At 41.3% G+C, this 10,521-nt stretch overlaps 1 pseudogene across 1 annotated transcript; it reads right to left on the reverse strand.

Annotated features, from left to right (window-relative positions):
• Positions 1-264: 264 nt before the first annotated feature.
• LOC307186063 (toll-like receptor 2) lies at positions 265-1,039 on the reverse strand (annotated as a pseudogene). The gene has a single exon. The product of its transcript is annotated as a toll-like receptor 2 (transcript).
• Between the last annotated feature and the right edge of the window lie 9,482 nt (positions 1,040-10,521).

Raw genomic sequence — 10,521 nt, forward strand, 5'->3', positions numbered from 1 at the left:
AATATATCAGTCAAAAATCACTTAATGAAAATCTGCTGTAATCCTTGCACTAATACACAGATTGTTGTACGCAAATGCTCATTCTTCAAAATTTTTCTACTTTGAAGAGATTTCAATAACATCTGTAACTTTTGAAGAATACTATTTATTAGTGCCTATGCAAAATCATAATAGTAAAACTCTGAATCAACATAGAGCTGAATTTTGAAACCTGAGAATATTTCATTTTATAGATATTTTTCTTTTAAAAACTAGAATCATTCTTCAACTGAAACCCTTCCTGCTGGGGATGGCCTTTTTCTCAATGGGCTCCAGCAGAATGAGAATGGCAGCATCGTCGTTCTCATCAAAGAGACGAAAATGGGAGAAGTCCAGCTCGTACTTGCACCACTCACTCTTCACAAAGTTCTCAGAAAGCACAAAGATGGTTTTGTGGCTCTTTTCAATGGAGTCAATGATATTGTCGATAATCCACTTGCCAGGAATGAAGTCCCACTTGTGAAGACACAACTTAAAGGGAGGTCTGAAGTGCTCCAGCTCCTGGTGGGTTCTCCACCCAGTAGGAATCCCGTTCACTGTAGGACACAAAGGCGTCATAGCAGATGTCCCTGCGGGGAGCCTTCCTGGGCTTCCTCTTGGCCTGGAGCCAGGCCCACATCATCTTCATGTACCACAGTCCGTGGAAACGGTGGCACAGAACTCCCACGAGCAGGAGCGACAGGAAAAGGGCACAGCACACGGCAGACACCACAGCTGCCCTGTGGCATTCAGAAGGCGAGAGCCGGGTGTCCCGAACCCGCTGGCCCCGCACGGAGGATGGAGAGTCACACACGTATTCTTCTGGCCAGTCGATCAGGACCTGGGCCAGGGCCTGCTGCCCCTGTGTGAAAGACAGGAAGTCACAGGAGCAAACGAAACTATTGCCACCAGCTTCCAAAATCTTCAGTTTTTGAAAAGAATCAAGTTGCTCCTTAGAGAAAGTTTTATTTTCTTGCTTACTTTCCAAGAAGAAGGAAGTACCTGGGAGCATCTTCGACATGTACCTGAAAATGTAAAGTTCTTTAAGATGTGACAAAATAAAAGACTATATTGCTAACATCTAATATGCCTAGTGTCTGGGAAACATTGAGTGTTAGATTGTATAGTTTGACACTGGATAAATTCAAGTATGTTACCTTTTCTGACCACTGGTAAGAGTTAAGTAAAGAACCAAGTGTACACTGACAAAGATCAATGTTAGTCAGGTTTTTCTAGAGAAAGCAACATTGTCCCGAGTTTACAGATTATTTTGTCTTAAAATCAAAGTATGTGGGGAGAACCTTTGAACTGACTGTTTCAGTTATGCTCCAACCATCAAATGTTCACTGAGGTCCGAGTATCCTGTGGGTTTTAAATATTGAGAAGGGAGATATGGTATTAAGCAAGTTTTGGCAGTTTCAACTGTGAATATCTTTAGTTAATATAAAAGCATGTTTTTAAAGTTCTGTCATTGTGGAAAATTCTCATAGCTAAGCTCTGTTGTTATTACAGTTTCTGTTGGGCCTGGTCTTATCATGGAATTGCAGCCATCCCATTTTCCATTTTCCTGAAGTACAGTCTTCCAGTTCTATATTCAATAACTGATTTTCAAATCTTATTGTTTAGTTACTTCAACTTGTTTTACTATTAGTTTTTTCACTGTGGGCCTGAGTGTACGAGTGTCTTCTGTTACTTGTGATCTCATATGAAGAGCAGTATTTCTGAGTTCTAAATATTTTGGAAACTTGAAAGATTGACAAAACCTTTCAGAGTGAAATTGACCTCTTTATATGTGGTCAAAAGGTACAAATTTCCAGTTATAAGATATATAGTTCTGGGAATGTAATGTACAGCATGGTGACTATAGTTAGTAATACTGTTTTAGTAATACTGTTATTATACCTTCAAAAGTTGCTAAGAGTAGATCTTAAAACTTCTCATCACCAGAAAAAAATAGTAACTATGTGAAATGATGGATTTTAACTAAACTTATTGTGATGATTATTTCACATTATATATACATATATCAAATCATTATGTTATACATCTTAAACTAATACAATACTACACGTCAATCATATCTCAATAAAACTCGGGCAGGGGGTACACATTGAGATACCACTACATGCCCACTAGAAAGGCTAAAATGAGAGACTGACAATACCGACAATACCGAGGATGTAGAACAACTGAAACTCTCATACATTGCTGCTGGCAATGCAAAACGATACACCCACTTTGGGAAAGTTTGACAGTTTCTTATCAAATTAAATATGCACTTAATGAAGCAACAATCTCAATCCTAGGTAATCACCCACGAGAAATGAAAAAATAAGTCCACACAAAAGCATGTACTTTATTCAGAGCTAGAAATGACCCAAATATCTATCATCTCATGAACAGATAAAGAAATCGTTGTATGTGTATATGATAGAATACCACTCAACAATAAAAAGGCAGAGCTGCTGAAATATGCAAGAATATTGATGATCTGAAAAGAATTATACTAAGTGAAAGAAGTCAGACACAAACAAATACATACTATAGAATTCATTTAAATGAATTCTACACAATTCATTTAGATTTAAATTCTGCACAAAGCAAAACTATGACAGAAAGCAGGGGTATCAGGGAGCCGGGTTGGAGAGGGGATTGATTGCATAGAGGCATATGGGGACTCTTGGGGGTGATAGAAATGTTCTGTATCATGATCGCGATGGTGGTTACATGACTGTATCTCTTTGTCAAGTTCATCAAACTGTACTTTTTATATTGATAAATTTTATTATATATAAATTATATCAATAAAACCAACTTTAAAACATCCTCTTCTCTCCAAGAGCAAAGGATGGATATATCAGGCCTCCAAAATGGAGAAGCTAACCTTTTGCTTGCCTTTTAGAGAAGGAAGGAGAAAACACCTAATTTCTCTAGCAGGCCATCCTGCCTTGCTTATAAAATGTCTCCTTTTACTTTAATAAGTTCACATTAATTTCTCTCACTTGCAACAAAAAGAGACCTGACTAAGATATTTCCTGATGGAAAGAAAATTGTTTCTTAAGTAACTCAGGAAGTCCAAACTACCTAGAAATATAAAATCTTCTAATATCATATTCAGATGGTTTTATCCCTTCTGGAATGCTCATTTTCAGCTTTCTGCCTTGGAATACCACTCCATGTGTAATCAGAGCAATTCATCACCCAAATTTTACAAAGTCCATTCCAGGACTAAACTCATCAGACTATAATGATTCCAGAAATTAAGATATTCCTAGTAAGAATGGTCTAAATGTTCATTTTTTTAAAAAAGAAAGGAAGAAAGAAGAAACAAAGACCAATAAAATCTCTTAGAGTAAAACTGACTGCTTCATCTGTCAGCCCAAGTGACTGATCTTCTACATTGATTTCAGACTTCTTGGTACCTAACTCCAAGGATTGGAAGCATCAAACTTAAGTTAATTCAGAACAGAAAGTCCATAAAAGTCTTGGTTTTTTTTTTTAATTTAGAGAATCTGTGAATATTTCAGGAATCTAAAACTTGGGAAAATGAAAAAAGAGAGGGAAAGAGACTTTACTTCAAGTTCTCTGATGCACTATCCCAGATGCAAAGGGCCAAACCATGAAGATGATAGATGAGGTAAGTTTGTATAGGTTAGGTCCAAATATACAAAACTCTCAGGGGCAATGCAAATAACTTTCATCTGTTGCAAGACTGGTGGTAGATGATAGAAAAGGAGATTTCAAATTCACACACAGCTGCTGAATGTGGCTGGATGTAAATTTCATGAGGTCATGGACTTTGTTCTCCTTTGTACAGGGAAGTATTCCCAGCCCTGAGAACACAGTAGGCACTAATCAACTATTACTTGCTTTTTTAAAAAAATGTTTATTTATTTGGCCAATTCGGGTCTTAGCTGCAGCACGCAGGATCTTTTGTTGTGGCACGAGGGCTCTCTAGTTGCGGCACGGGAGCTCCAGAGAGCATGGGCTCTAGTTGTGGTGCACAGGCTTAGTTGCCCTGTGGCATGTGGGATCTTTGCTCTCCAACCAGGGATCAAACCTGCGTCTCCTGCATTGGAAGGCAGACTCTTAACCACTGGACCACCAGGGAAGTCCCAACTATTACTTGTTGAGTAGTGGATTGACATGCCTTTTCAGAGCATCAGTTGGGTCTGGAGGAATGGAGTATGGACATTGCAGACACAGGTGGGCCTGCAAAGGAGAGAAGTCTGACCAGTGGCTTCTCGCCCCAACTTCCTACCCTTGCCGCACAATAGCTGACCTTGTTTAAAGACGAGAATGAAGAAATATAGTGTATTGTTTCCAAGCACAGAGTCAGACAAAACCATGAGCAAGCAGCTGGTATCATTTTAATATCTGTATGGCCTCATCAGTCAGGAAGAATATGAAAAGAAGGCAGAATTTTATCAATTTCTAAGTTCTTTGGAGTGCCTTGGGAAATATATTGAAATATCTTAAGAATCAAATAACTGCTAAATCCAACCATGTGATGTGGCAGTCTGGGTAGAAGTTGCTGCCTTCCATGTGCATGGAAAAAATGAGCTCATGATAATAACTCAGAGCCAGGGACATGAGCTGTGTGACCACTGCCTTCTCTAGGTTCAGTCCTGTTACAAAGCATAACTAGGGTCCAGTGTGTACCAGTCACGGTCACAGACAAGAATATTGCCAGCTTCTTAGGCCATATCATTGGCCACCTCTCTATGAATGAATTCCCAAATTATGTATGATGATGTAATGGTTTCCTACGTGTGTGTAAGTATCTTTCAAAGCCTGGAGGTTGCTGTCTTCTTGGCCGTTGTATGGACAGTCATACTTGACCCAAAAAGTTTCTGGATGCAATCTCTGGAAGACTTATAATTAGTATTTATATTCATATTTTGTGTTAAGGAATCTATGAATATTTGGGTTTTAAAGACTTGTCACATTTTTTAAATTTGGTGTGTTAGAGTCAAGGTCAAGCTTGTAATTCCAACTTAAAATGTATATTTCATTTATACTTGTGGTTTTAAGTTGAAATTTTTCATTGTTTGTAGAAACACGGATTGAAACATTCATCATACATTGAAACGTTTAAGAGAGCTTAAACTTTACCATATTTATAAGTGTATTAGTTATATTAGAATTGTTTAAGAACTCAGGAAAGTTTTACTAAGTCAAACAATTGACACTTAAAGAGAACATCAAATATATTACATTTATAAATGCTGCTAAAATTAATTAAAAGTTTAATTAGCTAAGTTTGTAAATGGGACCAAACAAAAGCCAAAGTCCCTTTTAAACTGATGTTTAAATTTAGTAGATTTACGAATAGTTAGTCAAACCTAAAAGCTTAAGGGAGGACAAGATTTTTAACTTAGCAAATTTAGTTATTTAGATATTAAATCATAAAGCCAAAGCAAACTCCTGAATTATCTCTTCTGCAGACAAAAAATTATGAGGACTTTTTTAAGAAAAAGCCAACATTGACAAAATTAAATTTGTCACCAAAGAAAAAATTTGCCATGTGTTTCCTTCCTCTTCTGCTGCCTATGGCCACGGCTTCCTCCGGCCTGAGTCGGTTACGGCCTCATCTTCTGGTCTGATCCTGTGTGTCCTGCCAGTGTCCTTCTGCTCCTCCCTCAGCTATGGCTTCCTTGAGCTGTCAATCACTGGAACAGATTTGACTGTGTATACATTATTTACCATGTGCCAGCTCCAGCCCTTTTAGATTGCTAAGAGATGATTTGTACTAAATGTTGGTTTATATGATGGGATTAAATCTATGGGATTAAATCCATGGTTAGGGTTAGGGTTAGGGTAGGGTAGGGTAAGGCATCATCAGATCCAGGAACTCCACTCCCTGATCAAATGTGTGAGTCACTGACTTATCTCCCCAACCTTTTGTAAGAAAACCAGTCCCTCTGAGGCTCCCAGCTCACATACGCCATTTGCCCTCATGCCCTCCTCTGTCTCTCACCATCAGCTGACCTCCTACTCCCTTCCTCTCATTTGTCGAAGACTTTGGCATCTGCTCACAGACTTCTTCTTAAGATCTTCCAGGAGCCCAGCTGCCTCACTGTTCACAAAGATGACCCACTCATCACCTCTCGGTTCCTATACCCCTTCGTCCCCCGAGCTCCTCCCCTGAACTACCTTGGTCTCTCCCTGGACCCGGGGATTACAAACAGTTGTCCAAGTTCAAAATGACTAACTCAGCCTCCTGCGTCTTGCTCAGAGTCCACTGTTCCCTCCCCTTCCCCCAACCCATTGGTCATCTCCTGCCTTGTCTTTCTTCCTTATTTAGTGTAGATTCAGGCCAATGCCTGGTGCAAGCTGGAGCTCACAGGTGGAAGGGTCAGCAGAACCCAAGGTTCCCATCCTCTAAGCATTCTGTGGAGAGTCATACTTGGCCCCAAATTTCTGGTTCGCTGGGTTCTTCCCCCTTTTTTACAGGGAAAATACCAGCTTGGGTGTGGCCACCGGATGGTCTGAATATGCATGCCCGTTGCACAGGGGCACTGGGGGTGACAGAAGGAGGTCTTGGGGAATTGGGATGATGCAGTCTTTCTTACCTCAGAATCTCCAAGACACACTTACCACCCCCGCAAACCCTCTTGCCAGTGGTGTCACCAAACACGGAGTGGAAGGAGAGGGCTTTTCCCTCCCCCCAATCTCCAGAAACCTTCCCTGCCCTTCCGTATGAACAGCTGGTGTATTCTCACTATCATGTAATGGAAAATAGTGTACAAAAAGCTTCAAGCCCTCTCACCCCTGAGTCAGATCACCACTTCTAAATAGAAATTCTAGAGCCACCACTCTCTTTTCCTTATGTTCCTATTCCTCCTGTGTGACAAAGTCCTAAACCTGAAAGGTCCCTATGGACTTAGAGGAGACCAGGCACTTTTATTACGTTTTTCTAGCCAACCCACCTCACCCTCCACCCTCCTCCAGCCACTGGCATTCTCTGCCTCCCCACATGCTCTCGGGGATGACTTTGCCTCCTATTTCGCAGAGGAAATTAAAGCCATCCACAGAGATCCCCTCAACTTCTCACTGCTGAGCTCCTACACACACCCACCCTCCCCTCCTGCTGCAGTAGGAGAGGGCTCCCTCCTAGAATGGCCGCCAGCCCCACCTGGTTCAATCAAGACGCTCCCTCCCTGCCATCTCAGGAACGATGTGCTGCTTAGTATCCTTTCTCTCTCCTGTATTTTCCACCGCTCCATCTCAACCAGATCATTCCTACCAGTGTTTACACATCCTCAAGTCTTTTCCATATTTATTTCAAATAAACAAACAAAAACAAATTCTCATCTCCCTCAAGCTTCTCTCTCTCTCCTCCTTCATAGAGTAACTTCTGGAAAGAGCTCTTTATACTTCCTGTCTCTGTTTCCTCACCTCTTGCCCAGTCTTTAGTCTACTCCAAGCTGGCTTCCACCCCTATCACTGCAACCAGCACTTGCAAAGGTCATCAATGACCGCCGTACTGCTAACTCCCAGATACATTGTATTCTTCCTGTTGCCTAACCTGTCAGAACAAATCTCCTTGCTGACACTCCTTCCTTCTTTGCTTCTCCCTTGGCTTCCATGACCCCACATACTTAGGCTTCCTTTTCAATGCTCCTTTACAGACTTATCCTCCCTTACCCTGTTTCCCAAGTCTAGGTCCTAGGCCACTCCTCACTGGCTGCTTTCTTCCTAAGGAGTCTCATTTATTCTCATCTCTATGCCAATACCTCTCAAATTTAAGTCTCCCATGCAGACATCTCATCCGAGCTGCAGACCTAGATGGGCAACTGCCTTCTGGAGACATGCGTCCACGTGGATGTCTCAGAGCATGTCCACTCAGCATGTCCAAGTCTGAGCTCATGATACTTCTTGCCAAGGCTGGTCCTCTCTTAGTGTTTTTTATTTCAACATGTGGCACCACCATCTATCCAGAAGCATCTGCTACAAGACTTAGTTCTGCTGATTTTACCTCGAATCCATCCAACTCCTTTTACTCCCACTTCCATCAACCTAGTTAGAGCTACCTTCACCTCTTGCCTGGACTATGAAAACAACCTCCTGATGGTCTCACCTGCTTCGCCTTCTCCGTAGCTCCTTCTTCACGCTGCCTCTAGAGAAGCCCCCTCTAATGAAAATATCATGGGAGCTGCTTATGTAATTTTAAATGTCCTAGTAGTTACATTTTAAAAGGTAAGCAAGAAACAGGTAAAACTGATTTTAATTACATTATATTTAACCCCAAGTATTACCATTCCAATATGTAAAGATTATGAAAAAAGTAACAAGATATTTTACATTCCTTTTTTACACTGTCTTTGAAATCCAGTGTGTATTTTACATTCACAGCACATTCCAACTAAGACCAGCAACATTTCAAGTGTTCAATACCCATGTGTGGCTAGTAGCTACCATTACTGGACAGTAGAGATCTAGAATGATCTTTTAACAATGCAAATCTGATCATTTCACCCCACCTCAAGTTTAAAATTCTTCTGTGGCTTCCAAATTGTTCTTAGGATTAAGATCCAGGTATTTAACATAGGCTACAAGTTCCTGCAGGGTCTGTGGTGTGGCTTGTGCTTCAAGTTCTGGTCTCTGCCTCTTCTCACCCTCACCGTCTGTGTGCTGCCACATCAGCTACATCAGACTTTCAGGTTTCCAGACCCACGGAGTTTCCACCCACCACAGACCCTTTGCATATGCTGTTCCCTGTGCTGTGGATACCATCCTCTACTACCATCCCCTCCACCATCACCAGCACCTCCACCACTAGCACCAACATCCCCACTGCACCATCACCACCACCTCCACCTGCACCATCACCTCCATCATTACAGTATCACCAACACCTCCACCTGCACCATCACCACCACCTCCACCTGCACCATCACCACCTGCCATAGAGACTCTCACTTCTCCTTCAGGTCTCCACTCACCTTCACTTCCCTTACTCTTCAGCCTAGATGTGTGTTCCTTTCCTTCATAGCATTTAGCTTAGTTTGTAACTATATCCTCCCACATGTGTGATTAGTGCCTGTCTCTCTCACGAGGCCATAAAAAGAATTGTTTAGCTCACTATTGTATTCTCAGTGCTTACCCAGTGACTTGTATATAGTATGTATTCAATAAAAACCTTTGAATAAATAAATGGATAAATCAAGATAATCAGGAAATAAAGAACCATAAAATGGGGCACAGAATAGAGCTTGAAGAATGGAGGAGAAGTCAGGGAACACTGTCAAGGTTGGCAGGTAGGCTCCAAAGCGGGATGGAGGGGTGGGAGCAGATGCTTATACTAAGACTGATCTTGTGTTAATATCTCCACTTGAAGTTTAATGTATGTTTGTTTAATGCCTTAACAAGTCTATGAGGCAGGCATTATCTGCATTTTAAATTTAAAGAGGCTCGGAAGGGTTCAGGACTTGTCAAGTGACATAAGTAGGATTGGAACCTCACTGTCTGATTTTAAAGTCCCTGGACCATGCATTTCACTAGATCTCCATAGACAAATGCCTATGCTTCATAAGCTTGCTAGTTTTACTCAATGAGAATAATACTATTCAATGAGAATGTGACTGAACCCTCAAATAATAGAAAAGGCTAGATTTTTCATAGTGCGTATGTAAGTGCCCCTATTTTGTTCCAAGATTTCTTCATACAAATGTTGCCCAAATGCATTGCGCAATTCAAGTGTGATTGCCTCATATGAGACACTTAAGCAAAACAAACCTTGTCTGAAATGATACCATTTACTATTTTGAGAAGGAAGCTAAATGATGATTGCATGGGACCTTCTCAACACCAGTTGACTTTCCCTCCTGTTTAAGCGAGTTTATGCATATAATGTGCTTAACAGAAACTTGGCATACAAAGAGATCAATAACTGTTAGCTGGTATTGTCATGATCATGACCGTTATCCTTCCTGGCTCATAACAGCTTTTCCCTTATTTCCTGCATACATACTAAAATATAAGTTCATAAGAATATGCTATTCCAGCTCTAAAGGACTCACATGAATCGCTGCCATAAATCAGCTTCTGGACTGAATCAGTTCAGCCGCCAACCGTGGCCCATGCACCACAGAGCACAGATCCAACGCCGAACCCGACTGGTTTCCAGGGCTCAGCATAAAAGAGTCCTGCCCCTCGTCCACAGCGTTATGGGGACAATGGAGCAAAAGGGCCAGAGCTTTGTCGTCAGACTCGCGTTCAAACCTCTTCCACATGCTAGCGTTATGACTGAGCAGATCACTAGACTCAGTTTTTACATCTGTTAAAGGGGAATGATAGCTCTTAGCCAGGGTATAATGCCCAGAAGCTGGTACAGGCTCAGTGTTAGCTATTATTTTTTAAGAGGCATTTAAACTGTGGGAACTTAGTTCCTGCTCTAGTTTGCTGTAGGTCAGCCAGTCTAACCCAAATGTTGATGGATCAGGAGAAAAATAATGAGAACATTCGTCCGGGGGAAGGGATCTCACACAGTCACTTGCT

Source organism: Stenella coeruleoalba (genome assembly GCF_951394435.1).
Source record: "Stenella coeruleoalba genome assembly, chromosome: 4".
In the NCBI taxonomy this organism is placed as follows: domain Eukaryota; kingdom Metazoa; phylum Chordata; class Mammalia; order Artiodactyla; family Delphinidae; genus Stenella; species Stenella coeruleoalba.